General features: G+C 41.4%; 1 protein-coding gene across 3 annotated transcripts in view; it reads left to right on the forward strand.

Moving 5' to 3' along the window:
- Positions 1-13901, forward strand: part of SH3D19 (SH3 domain containing 19) — a 2322497-nt gene that overhangs the window by 802139 nt on the left and 1506457 nt on the right. The gene's annotated exons all lie outside the window — the stretch shown is intronic.

The raw sequence follows: 13901 nt of genomic DNA on the forward strand, positions 1-13901 counted from the left end.
ATAAAGTCTTCCACAAATAATCGGTAAGTTTGGAAGTTAACTTAATGCTGAGCTTCAAAGTTGTCTAGGTTACTGTCACTGTTGCTAGGCAGTGTCTGTTGTAAGAAAGTATGCCATACACACTTTATTGGCTGTCTGTAAACTTCACACATGCCAGTGAAAGTCTCGTCTAGAAGAAAAAATAGTATTAAATATTGTAAGTATCTAGATGTATGTTAGTTTATCTGCTGTTGCTGTGATAACATAGGCATTCAAAGTGTCAACAATCCAGATTCTTGAGCAGGTTTCTTAAACTGTCAGATTTTTTCCCCTTTTTGTTTTTCCTCTAACAGCCCTCCATACCTGCTTATCCAAATGTGACCCCGTCATACCTCCTTGCGTGTTTTAATGGACAGTAACCTGTTGTGATGTTGCATTGATTACTATCCACTGTCTAGGGAAAGAAATACTATGGCTGTCAGGATATCAAATTCTGTACAGGGGGACAACATCCAGAGGCAGGCAGCACGCAGAGTTAAGGATGGAATGTTTGTTAACTCATCCTTATGATATGTGGTGTGAATGTCTCAGTGTGGAGATTACATTTGCTTCTTTGGGAGTACCTGTCTCATGTTGACATAGTGGCTTACTTAACAACATCCCCCCTAAGCATCCTAAAGGTTACCATAATGCTGATTATACAATGACCCCCCATAAATATTCCAAAATGTGCACGCTGATTGGCCAGCATGCCTGTTGTAAATCCCACAAAATAGCCAACGGAAAAAAGTCCAGTCGCCAAACTTTTTTCTGTTGTTATAAAGTGTCCAAAACTTTTTTTAATAAAAAAAAAAAAATGGAGCAATGAGGACTTTCTTTTCTCCGTTGCTTCTGTTTCAAAGCATTGATGTACTGGGTATGCATGGGGACGTAAGTAAGTTCAATAAGCATGCCCAGTACAGCAACACAAGGAAGCAGTATGCCACCACCGGCGGAAGAACAGTAATGCGCCATTATACAAAGACATTATTTAAGAAAAATAAGGATTTTTTTTCTTAAGTAATGTCATTGTATCATAGCAATAACCGACTCAGTGGTTGTGCTATATTGAAGATTTACCCACGGTTGGCTTTATTACTCGGGTTTCACCCACATGATTAAACAACTCCAACCATCGGTAAATCTTCAATATACCACACCACATTGTCGGTTATTGCTTAAGTAGTCTACTTCCTGTGAAAGGACGACTTTATCTCCAAGCAGCTGTCTATTACCCACAATGCCACATGAGCCTGGGTCTGTGATGCCACATTGTGAATGGAATTTCTAGTGCAACTGTGTTGTCTTTCACACTGCTATTCTGCCTTTTGATGTTTGAAGAGGAACAAAAGATAAGTAGTGACCGTACAGGATACTAGCAGTATCATGACAGCAGCATTTACAACATTGCTGTTTGTGGACATTAGTTACCCAGTATGTCCACATGTTCTTCGTGTTTCACTGTTGCAGTCATTACATTTGGGGTAATCTGCTGGCAAGTTGCCCCCAGTCGGCCTGAATTCCAAAGTCTTGGGAACTGCGTCGGTTGTCCATGACGTCAGATCGTTAGGGGTATAAAATATGCAGCCGACGCCATTTTCTTTAGTCTTTCTTGCCACGCGGTGCCCGAAGCAGAAGCATTTCACAAGTGCCGGTCGGCCGCTTACTGAAATTTTCGAATTTGAGTTTCAGAACCAAAGTCTTCACTATAGCTAAGTAACCCGTTGGGGAAACTTTTTTCTTGCTTTTTACCGATGTCAGAAAAAGTTAATAATTGTATTACTTGTGGGAAGCAAATACCTCATAAGGATTTCCATTTATACTGTATTCCTTGCCTAGGCCCTGATCACAACGTGCCTGGCTGTCGGTTTTGTGCTAGATTTAACCAACGCACTATTAAGCGTCAGTATATTTTTACATCAAAGTATTTTGGAAACAGATTTAACTACGCAGAAATGTCGTCGGATAGCAATCCGACAACCGGAGTACATAAAAAACGCAAAGAAAAGGACAAAGAAAGGCAGTCGAGAACCAAAACTGACGATGAAGCTTCTAAGCCAGTTGCTAGTTCGTCGGTACTCAGTGAGGTGCTTTCGCAGCACCTGATATCTGCTACCTTCGAGTCGCAGGCCTCTACCATCACCCATGTGGAGTCCGGCATGCCGCAAGATACTCAAGGTATTGGACCGACGGATGTATCTCCCTCAGATGGGTCCGGAGCCGCTGAGCAGGCACCGGCTTCTGAGGGTGTATTCAGACCTCAACATTTGTATAACAAACAGACGACAGCTGCAAAACCAAAGACAAAAGCAACTTCTAAAACTAAAAAAATGACGCATGAGCCACGTGCACAGGCCTCTATGCCTAAAAAACAGATTATCAAAATGGCTGAAGACCTTATAACCCTGATCAGGGGTACCCATCCCCCTCCAGATAAGAGGCCTAGGCAAGACACTGATTATGAATCTTCAGATCAGGTTTCTATTTCTTCTGATTCCTCTTCTGATCAGGAACTATCTATATCTCCCTATGAGGATTCTGATGCTGAGGAGTATATTCCATCTGCATCTCCTCCTGAGGATTATTCATTTGGAGAAACCTTGCATACTTTGAGGGAGAATTTTCACTGGGAGAGTCAAGACTTCCCAGAATCAAAAAAAAAGGCTCAGGGATTTCCTTCTTCTCCCTCAGCACAAGCCTTTAGCCATTCCCCATTTTAGACATTGTGGATGATGTGTTTTCGGAGTCAAGCTTGACCCCTGACTCCTTACCTCCGGCTCCCAGTAAGCCTGACAGGTATTACAGGGCTCCTGACTTGCATACATTTTTATTTAGAAACCCTGCTGCTGATCCTGAAACTATTTCACAGGGTCTAAAGGGAGTTAAGGCATCAACAGCAAAAAATCCTACCCCCTCTGACAGAGATTCAAGGGCGCTGGACAGATGGGGAAAAAAGGTTTATACATCTGCAACCTTGGCAATCAGGGCCTTAAACTGTCAATTTCATATGCCTAAGTACCAACAACATGTTATGGGATTGCTGAAACAGAAAATGATGTTGATTTCAGAATGTGCAGAAAATAAAGAATTGCAGGAATTATTGCATGCAGCTGAAAAAGTTGGAAAGCATACTTTGCAATGTGGTTTTGATTCTTTAGAGGCCTCCTGCAGGGCTGCAGTTACTGGATCTGTGATTAGGAGGCATGCCTGGTTAAAGGAACAAAATTTGCCTGATCATGTTAAAGCTAAATTGCTAGATGCACCTTTACAGCATAATTCTCTGTTTGGTATTAAGGCAGAAGAGGTTTTAAAGAAAATGGAAGACAAAGCAAAGTCTATTCAAATTGTTAAAAACTTCTTACAAGTGCAGCCACCAAGATTCAGTAGACACCGGCCTACAAAAAATTGGTTCTTTCTTGTGTCAGACAGAGCTCAAAGGGGCAAATCCAGACGCCCTAAGGGTTCCAGGTAACAGGCGCAAGACTCGTACAGGTCAAAGCAATGGGGCGCAACCACCACCAAATCTGGAGGAGAGAAAGCGTAAACTTATAGAAAACAATCCCAATGACTTCCCTCTGCCTATATCAAGCACTTATCTTGTGGCAGCACACACAGGGGGAAAATTAGCACTTTTTGCTCAAAATTGGCAGATAGTAACCCAGGACAAGAGGGTACTAAACATCGTATCACAGGGATACAGATTCCATTTCCACACTCTGCCAATGGCAAATGGTTGGCCAGATCTGCCAAAAAATCAATGGGCAGAGGCACAGAAATAGGTTACGTCCCTCATGGATATGGGGGCCATTCAAACAGTACTAGAACAGGAAAAAGGATAAGGTTTTTACTCAAGACTGTTCTTGGTACCCAGAAAGGACAAGGCCTGGCGGCCAATACTGGATTTATCGATTTTGAACACATACCTGGACATTCCAAAATTCAAAATGCTTTTTGCAGCAGCTTCTGCCCATGCTGGGCAAAAATGCTTGTCTGGTGACTTTAGACATAAAAGAGGCATACCTGCATGTCCCAATAAGACAGGCATGCAGAAGATACTTCAGATTCAAGGCTGACTTAATGCATTACGAATTCTCTGCACTGCCCTTTGGCTTATCTACTGCGCCCAGTGTCTTTACAAAGTGCCTGGCAACAGTAATTGCATTTTGCAGGCAAAGAAGTATACAAATATATCCTTATTTGGAAGACTGTCTCATTTAAGCAGAGAACAAGGACACTCTTCTTCGACACCTGGTGTTTGTGAAAAGGCTTCTAACATGCCTAGGGTACACAATAAATAAAAAGAAATCACAGCTGGTACTCTCTCAAAAGATAACATTCCTGGGTGCAAGCTTGAATACAGCTGCCCAGATGGCTTACCTCACGCCAGACAAACAAAGGCAACTGAATACTTGCTTCAAACTGATGGCAACAAAAACCCAGTCTTCTGCAAGACAAATTCTGCAGGCTCTGGGCTTCATGGTATCCTGCTTCCTACTGATTCCATATGCAAGACTGCATATGAGGAAACTTTAATGGTACCTAAAATGTTCATGGAGTCAACATTCACACAGTCTGGAAACAATGATTCCTCTCATTCCTTGCCTGCAAAAGGAGTTTCTATGGTGGGCAAAGGCCTGTTACCAAAACATGGGACGGCCCTTCACTCTACCCCCTGCCAGCCAAACCTTAACAACAGACACATCAAATTATGCCTGGGGGGCCCACATGGCAGGAAGATGCATTCAGGGCATATGGGCACCAAAACAAATGCATCTACATATCAACCAGAAAGAGATGCTAGCTGTTAAAAATGCCCTGACAGCCTTCAAGGACTTAATTCATCCAGGACAACTACTGATAAAGACGGACAACACCACATTCATGTAGTATATAAACAAGCAAGGGGGCACACACTCATACCCCCTTTGCAGATTAGCCATGGCACTGTGGGACACAGCTTTGACCTACCAAATACATCTTCAAGCTCAATTCCTGTCAGGAAAACAAAACACTCTGGCAGACGATTTAAGCAGAAACCTTAAGGATCCTCACGAGTGGAAACTAAATCCACAAGGCTTCAGCATGATAACAGAGAAATGGGGGAGCCCAGACATAGATCTATTTGCCTGTCCTCAAAATTATCAATTGAAAAGATTCTGCACAAGGACTTATCACATACAAGCATGAAAAGTGAACACCCTATCCTTCAGTTGGAAAAATCCATCAGTTTACGCCTTTCCTACTCTGCCTCTTCTACCCAAGGTCCTATTAAAAGTCAGACAAGAGAAGCCAAAGATGATATTAATTGCCCCAGACTGGCCCCGCCAATACTGGTACCCAATCCTAAGGAACTTGTCTCAATACCCAGCTTGGATCTTGCCTCAAAGACCGTAACTACTGTCCCAGAAAAACAATCAGATCCTGCACAATCAACTACAGACACTGAACCTGGCAGCATGGCTAATCATGTAATCATACAAACGACACCTGTCAGTAAAGCTGTGATGAATGTCATTCTGGAAGCCAGAAGGCCTAGTACTAGAAAATCTTATGCTGACAAATGGAAGAGATTCTGTGCTTGGAATCAAGCACAAGGAACTGATACAGCAGAACCACATATTCCTCAGATATTACAATACTTAACTGAGATGCTTGACAAAGGCCTATCTTTCTCATCAATCAAAATCCATGCCTCTGCCATTTTGGCTTATTACAATACAGAGCCACCAATATTTTCTCATCCTTTACTAAAGCAGTATCTTAGAGGAGCCAAAAATGTAAGGCCTCCTAGAATATCACCCTTACCTGCATGGGACCTCAATTATGTGCTGGAAAAGCTCACCCTGCCTCCATTTGAACCAGCTGCTACCGCTGATATAAAGTTCTTATCATGGAAGACAGCTCTGCTACTAGCAATTACTTCAGCAAGAAGAGTTTCAGAGCTACAGGGCCTCATGGCTGTAGAGCCTTTTATCATATTTTACCCAGACAGGGTGTCTCTGAGGACAAACCCTACTTTTATGCCTAAGGTGGTTTCCAGTGTGGCTCTTAACCAAACAATTCATCTGCCAACCTTTTATCCAAATCCGCAGAACAAAGGGGAGAGAATTCTGCATTCCTTGGACATACACAGACAGCTAAGATTCTACTTGAGCAGGACTAAAGTGCTAAGAAAAACTGAGCAATTACTAGTGTCATATGCTGCAGCATCAGAAGGAAAGGCTATTTCAAAACGGACAATTTCAAAGTGGATAAGCAACTGCATCCATTTCTGCTACTTACACCATGGTAAACCTGTGCCCAAGGGCATTTGGTCTCATTCCACCAGAGCTGCAGCTACTTCAGCAGTCTTTCTCAGAGGAGTACCAACCAAAGACATTCTAGAGGCTGCTACTTGGAGTTCTGTTCACATCTTTACAAAGCATTACCATTTGCCTCTCTACTCTTAAGCCCAGGGCAGGATTTGCCATTGCAGTGCTGCAGGGCCTTATAGCCACACCTAATGCTGTTTAGCTCCAGCCTCCCAACCATAGCTTTGGGATTCTACCTAAATGTAATGACTGCAACAGTGAAACACGAAGAACATAGTACAGTTGTGTACACTTACCATAAATGTAGATGTTCGAGTGTATTCACTGTTGCAGTCCCGCCATCCCCCTGTCATTCTAAATTTTATCTTTCCTTCTCTATCTTCTACAACCTATGTGGTGTATTTGCTTGTAGATGAAGGTAAAGTTTATATTGATGCATGAATATATATATATATATATATATATATATATATATATATATATATATATATATATATAATATTGCTACCTTTTTGGGGGCACCTGACATCGGGGGCAAGAAAAACAAAAGAAAATGGCGTCAGCTGCAAGTTTTATACCCCTGACGACCTGACGTCATGGAAGAGAAGACAGCAACTGATGCAGGACCTAAGACTTTAAAATTCAGGCTGACTGGGGGCAACCTGCCAGCAGATTACCCCAAACATAATGACTACAACAGTGAATACACTCTAACATCAACATTTATAGTAAGTGTACACAACTGTACTTTTCTCTCTTTAGGGATAAGCACAGACCTTTTAGTACCCCCATTCACAGATCTCTCAAAAGGAAAACAGAAGACTGTGGTAAATCCAGAAGAAATGTTTTAACCATTTCTTACATTCACACAAAGCAGCAATAGGTGATGGAAGTAAAAGCACTGCATTTCAGTATCTTTTTGATATCTCCGGTTTCTCTGAGTTGTGCTATTTCTTGTTTTACTCATTTTAAGGATTGGTCTTATCCTATTTATATGTAAGGAAAGTCCTATGGCAGCTAGGCACCAGGCCTAAAGAGGAATAGGACTTCAGAAGAAGAAGTACGTCACTAGTAATCCCACAGCTGAAAGCAAAACACATACGTGCGTGTGTGTGTGTGTGTGTGTGTGTGTGTGTGTGTGTGTGTGTGTGTATATATATATATATGTATATATATATATATGTACATACATATGTATATATATATATATATGGTTCTACCTGACTGTGGAATGGTGTGTGTGTGTGTGTATATATATATATATATATATATGTAGATACATATGTATATGTGTGTGTTTGTATATATATATATATATATATATATATATATATATATATATATATATATGTGTGTAAGGAAAACTGTTTTAGTGCTACAGTAATCAGAAGTGTCAGTACACCTACTACATTGGTGACATGATTAGAACATGCACATACTCATGGTAAGTCTTTTCCTGGTGTATATTTTAATGTACCCAAGTACTTACAATGCAATCCTACTAGATAAGCATGAGCCATTGGTGACCTGCTACCTGATGAGCTGTTAAAGGCAGGAAACTGTAAGTACATCTGGCATGTAAAATTGCAAAGATCCACATGGCACAGAAGTAAGTGTGTTTGGATTATGGGAGACTTTGTTGCAGCTGGCAGGCAGCCCTAGTTTCAGAAGAAATTGAGCTTCATACATTGTAACATTGCCACACATGGCCAACGTGTGGTTCCAATATTTGGTTGCTCAGAACACACTCTGACCACAGTTGATTGAAGCCAAAGCATTGTACAGGTAATGTAACTGCGGACGCTGAAATATATTTTTTTATTTAGGGGAGGGGAGAGCACACCCCATACATCTCTCGTCTTATGCTGACTTCATCATTATACAGAAGAGGGGAAGGAGCAATTCCCTAAACAGCACACAGTGATTTCATACACATAGCAAAAGTTGACCAGTTGTGACCAAACATTTAAATTCTGATTAGCATGCAGGGCAGCCTTCTATGCTGGGCCATAACTGTGAATATACTTTGCTGATGCACCCTCACTAGCTATTTTTAATGCTGTACTGAACCTCAGAAGCCAATTAAAGTACTAATTAGCTGCAATCACTTTGTGCTACAGTAAGTAGTAATTTGGCTGCTAGAAAAGTGAGGTTTTTGGCTAAGTAAGTTTGCATAGACTGCTAAGTTAGGTGACTCCACGTTGCTGTTTTATGAGTTCTTAAGACCAGATGATAATATTGCTAAGTACAATTGTGTTCCAACGTGACCCAGCAATGTTGTGGAGTTAACTGACTTGATCAGAGCCACGTAGCATGTAAGGAGGAACTACAGGACTGAGTCAAGAATTTGTGCGCCTCATTACTCTGAGTTACAGGTTACACTGACAAACGTGTAAAAGCTAATGACCACAACATATGTTGTAATAAAGCTGAATGTAACTGCTGCCAGGATTATTCCATGTTGTAATAGTTATATTATAAGGTTATTTTTCTCTGATTGGCTATTGACACTTGTGTTGGCCTTGTTGTCCTGTGAAGTTTTATGTAGACTCTGCCAGTCATCTCAGAGGAGGATCATAGGTGGTAACTAGTACTTTAGTAAATGCACATAACTTTTGTTGATTTTAAGAGATGGTGTCTGGGTTTTTTGTTATATTTGATGTTAGAATGCACTTTTGAGAGCCTTAGTTGCTGTTGTAGTGAATATTGAGCAAATGGCACTTTTTCTGATATTCAAGACTCGAATGCAGACTGTACAAAGCCACAGTAGTTTGGACCTTAGACACAGCATCTGTATGGATAAGTGTAATGTTGAGCTAAGTCTCCTGTCCTTATCACTTACCAAGTTCTTCTGCATGTGTATTAGCAGCACAATGACATTTAACTGGTCAGTTTGAGAAATGATGATGTGTCCTTACCATGTCCTTAACTAGCAGCTAGTATGTACAACCTATTCCAGATGTATGTCCCTGCCCACACTAGCATCAGAATACTGACAGGAAATGGCATTGTTTTGTAGATAGATTAGACTTTACAGGAGTTTCAAGGCAGTTTAGTACCATGATAATCAACAGCTTACCAGTGGCCACTATCAGGTTTTACCCATCTCGAGGAGGGCTAGGCCAGTTAGTCTCAGGGTAAATCTGAGGGTAATCATTCGATCATTCAGTCCCTATTTGAAGGATATAGTAGTGTATTGCAATGCTTACCTTGCAGGGTCAGCTTATTCCAGAGGAAGGACATGCACTGTGTAACTAATCTGTTTCTCCAGCACATTCTGTTCATCTGCAGCTGAAGGTTTAGATCCTTGGTTCAGGTATTTGCTAAGCTGTTAGACTTGCAGATGTACAGGTGCTTAAGGATGACAGGGCTTCTAATGGGGAGGTAGGTGAGGCACAAGTCACCTCTCAACTCTCTCTCTAAAATACTGAGTAAAGAGATAGTTTCCAGTCTGTGTTGTTAGCTCGAGGCCTTTAAGCTTGAGATCTTCTTAGTTAGGAGCCCCTTGGGATTCTGTAGTTTGATATGTGGGTATCTCCCAAAGGGGCATTGTACTTTGTAATTGGTCTAATCAGTGCTGAATGTAAGGGAAAAAGGACATCTTTAGATCTGGGTGGTACTCCCTTGTATTAGTTGTGCTAAGGAGGATTTATTTATTTATTTACTTGACATTTGTTTACCAGGAAAGTCAGACTGGGTATAAGCCCATTTTCAGCGTGAAAAGCTCCTCAGTACACATTAAACAGAATTAAAAAATTGAACAATGGTTACCAAGACAGTAACAAAGTAGTACAATATGTGAATACAATAAAAGAAAATAAGCAAAATATAAGGCAAGTAAAGTTGACCATACATTATATACAAGATATAAGAGAGTTGATAATATGTATGTTACATAATGATGCATGAAAAATATATAACAGAATAAGTAATAGGTCATAAAAGCCATGCACTCTTTCTGGCAGGAGAACTAGATAGTAAATTTCAGTCATAAATTCTGGGATAGATAAAGGTTTGTGTAAGAATATGAAGAAAATATATAATATTAAGGAATTAAAGAGAGGTGAGGCTAGAAAGTAGGTAATGCAGAAGGGGAAGTAGAATTCCGTGACTACATTTTCATTTAGTTGTGAAATACTGTCTGTACAATGTATTGAGGGGTAGGGGGTTGTTTGTTCTACCAGCACCTACAGGACTGCATGGATCAGGCAATCCCAAACAAAACTAAGACTCTTTGTACCAAAGGCAAGCGTCCAGTCTGGTGGACCCCAGCCATAAACAAGCTCTACAACAAAAGGAGGAAGCTACTACAAGATAGAGCAAAATCCTTGAAAGGTAAGACACCTTTGATCATTATAAGTAAAAATCTAAGAGCTCTCATAAAATCATCCAAGGCAAATTTTGAGAGAAAAATCGCCAAGGACTCAAAAGACAATCATAAGGCCTTCTTTAGCTATGTTAGAAACCTAGGAGGAAACTCCCAGATATGCTCAGAATTAGTTCAAAATGATGTGAAGATTACTGAACCTACACACATTGCCAACATACTGGCTGACAGGTTCAGGGCAAACTCCCTCCCCCCCAAAAGGAGAGATATCTATACCAGAGGATTGTAACCCCCCAAACATCTCCAACGCCCAGGTGAGAACTGCTCTCTCCAAGGCAAAAAACACAGCATCCATGGGACCGGATGATGTCCCCGGCTGTGTGCTCCACGAACTCAATGAGGAATTAAACCCGCAGTTAGGACAGCTGTTTAATCTTAGCCTCACCTCAGGATACGTGCCCAAGGAGTGGCGCATGGTGACTGTGGTCCCACTTCATAAGGGCGGTGCCTCCACCGACCCTGGAAATTACCGTCCCATTAGCTTGACAAGCCTTATCTGCAAAGCCATGGAGAGGATCATAATGGAACTCATAAATAAAGACATAGGGAACTTGCAGACTTTGGATCCATCCCAGTTTGGCTTTGTCAAAGGCAGATCATGCCTCTTAAACTTGGTTGACTTTTTCGAAACAGTCACCAAGGCCATTGATGAGGGCAAGGCAGTCCATACAGCCTACCTTGACCTTGCAAAGGCCTTCGACACAATTCCCCACTCGGGTATCATCGAAAAACTCATCGGCTTAAATGTAAACCCATACATCACAAGATGGGTTGCAAACTGGCTAAGTGACAGAACCCACAGGGTCAGAGTTGCTGGCACCATGTCAGACTCAAAGCCTGTCACAAGTGGTGTCCCACAGGGCTCAGTCCTGGGACCACTCTTGTTCAGCATCTACTTTTCTGAAGTACAAGCAAACACAGGAGGGTTATGGCTGACAAAGCTTGCAGATGACTGCAAACTGGGCGCCATAGTCGAAAACACATCTGACACAGATATCCTTCAGAAGGGCCTCACAGAAATGGATAACTGGTGCCAGAGCCATGGCCTAAAGTTAAACGCCAAGAAATGCATAGTCATACCCTTCGGGAAAAACAAGGTTACCCCTAGCTACCATATAGGTGGCAATCCACTGAGCACAGAAGAAGTCATCAGGGATCTGGGGACCCAGGTTGACAGTAACCTTCGCTTGACACTCATGTTGCCAAAGTAGTTAGGAAAACCTTCTACACTGCCCACCTGATCATGAAGGGATTCACATCTAGATCTAGGGAGGTCATCGTCCCCTGTACTCATCACTCATTAGACCTATGATTGAGTACAATGCCCCATTCGGAATGTATCTGACCCGACACCTGCAGCAGCTGGAAAGGCCCCAAAAGTTCCTCACCAAAAGGATAAAGGGTCTCAAAAATATGTCTTATGCTGCCAGACTGAAAGAACTCCAGCTCTATTCAGTCGCATACCGCTTGCTCAGAGGTGACCTGTGCCTGACATATAAGGCCATGTCAAACCCAGATTTGATGAATATGCTTCACCTCAAAAAATCTAGATCCCTCAGAACCACAAGGGCGGGAGACTTAAACCTTGACACAGTTATTAATAGAACGTGCTGGAGGGACAGATTCATCACCCAGAGACTCCCTATGCTGTGGAACAAAATCCCGGTACATGTGAGGCAGAGCACCTCGCTGGCCTTGTTCAAGAGGAATCTTGACCAATGGATGGGAGATCGCAGATATACCCCAGGGATTACTTCAGTGTCACTGCTTGACAGAGGCACAGCAAAATAATAGGCATAGTTTTCTTCAAACTAAAGGGGTGGCGAAAGCCACATAACTATGAGCTAGGCTTATAAATGCCCTTGGGCAGATAGCCTAGTATGAACCTATGAACCTATGATACTACATTTTTTGCATTTAGCTTGAGCCATTTTCAATACACCAGGTTTTAACCAGAGTAAGCTCTTACTGAATGGTACAGGTGTCAGAAGGGGTCTTGACATTAGCACCCAGTTTGCGGTTATCTGCAAACTTAATCAGGGCTCCTTGAAGATGAGGGAAGTAAATATCAGAAAGAAGGGATTCCAGTACAGAGTCTGGGGTGGCCTGCTGGTTACTGTCTTACTTTCAAATGAGGCACCTGCTACTTGAACTGTGTGGGGTTTGTCTTTTTGCCACTTTGCTGTCAATCTTACCATGTGAAAATCTATATTTAAAGCATTTAAGTTTACTTCTAATACATGCATAGGCTGGGATGTCAAACACTTCAGCTATGTCAAGGTGATCTGTGTGAACAACATGACCACTGTTAACAGCCTGTGTAACCCTCTCAAAGAAGTTAACTAGATTTAATAGTCTGGATCTCCCTTTGATGAAGCTGATCTTTTGAAGGTTTAGCCTAATGAGAGTTTCGGTGTCATAATTGAAGAGCTCAGTTTTGATACATTTCATAGCTTAGCAGATCAGGATTATGGTTCTGTAATTACTGGGGTCCTTGTGAGACTACCTGAGGAGCAACACTGCTGTGGTGCATCATAATTTGGGAGCAAATCCTGTGGCTAAGCTTAGGCTAACAATATGAGGAGAGGTTTGGCGAAGACATGTTTGTAACTAATAATTAAACATCTAGGTATATTGTCATGTCCCGTGGAGGAAGTATTTTTTGTTTTTGATAGCACCTTCAGAGCATGTCCCTTGGTGATAATGGCAGCGGTAAGGCATTCTGTGATATGTGGAAATTTAATACACATTTCAGAGGTAATGTTTACGCTAAACTAGTTTGATAGTATAGTGGCAGTGCATGTTAGATCAGAGTAATTGGTGTCATTTAGGATACGTTCCAAGTATTGTTGAGTATTCATCCTTGGTGTGATAGACTCAAAAAGTGTCACTTGCTCAGTATTTGCTATAATAACTAAGGATCCTGTAAACTGCTACAATAAGTACAGAGGTGATACTGTAGTCTCATTGCTACATGCTCATAATATGTTTAATGTTTAAACAAGAACATTTATGAGGCTGGTATTCTGATTGTATTTTCTACCTGAGATAATTTTACTGGAATATGTAAGAATAACTTAACCTTGTGATTTTTGCTACATTTTACTTAATTAAAAATGTGCTTTTCATATGAGCGCTTTAACTGTAGTATTATTTTACAAGTGATAATTTCCAGAAATTATTAT

Source organism: Protopterus annectens, chromosome 2.part1 (assembly GCF_019279795.1).
Source record: "Protopterus annectens isolate FY-2018-M chromosome 2.part1, PAN1.0, whole genome shotgun sequence".
Taxonomy (NCBI): domain Eukaryota; kingdom Metazoa; phylum Chordata; order Ceratodontiformes; family Protopteridae; genus Protopterus; species Protopterus annectens.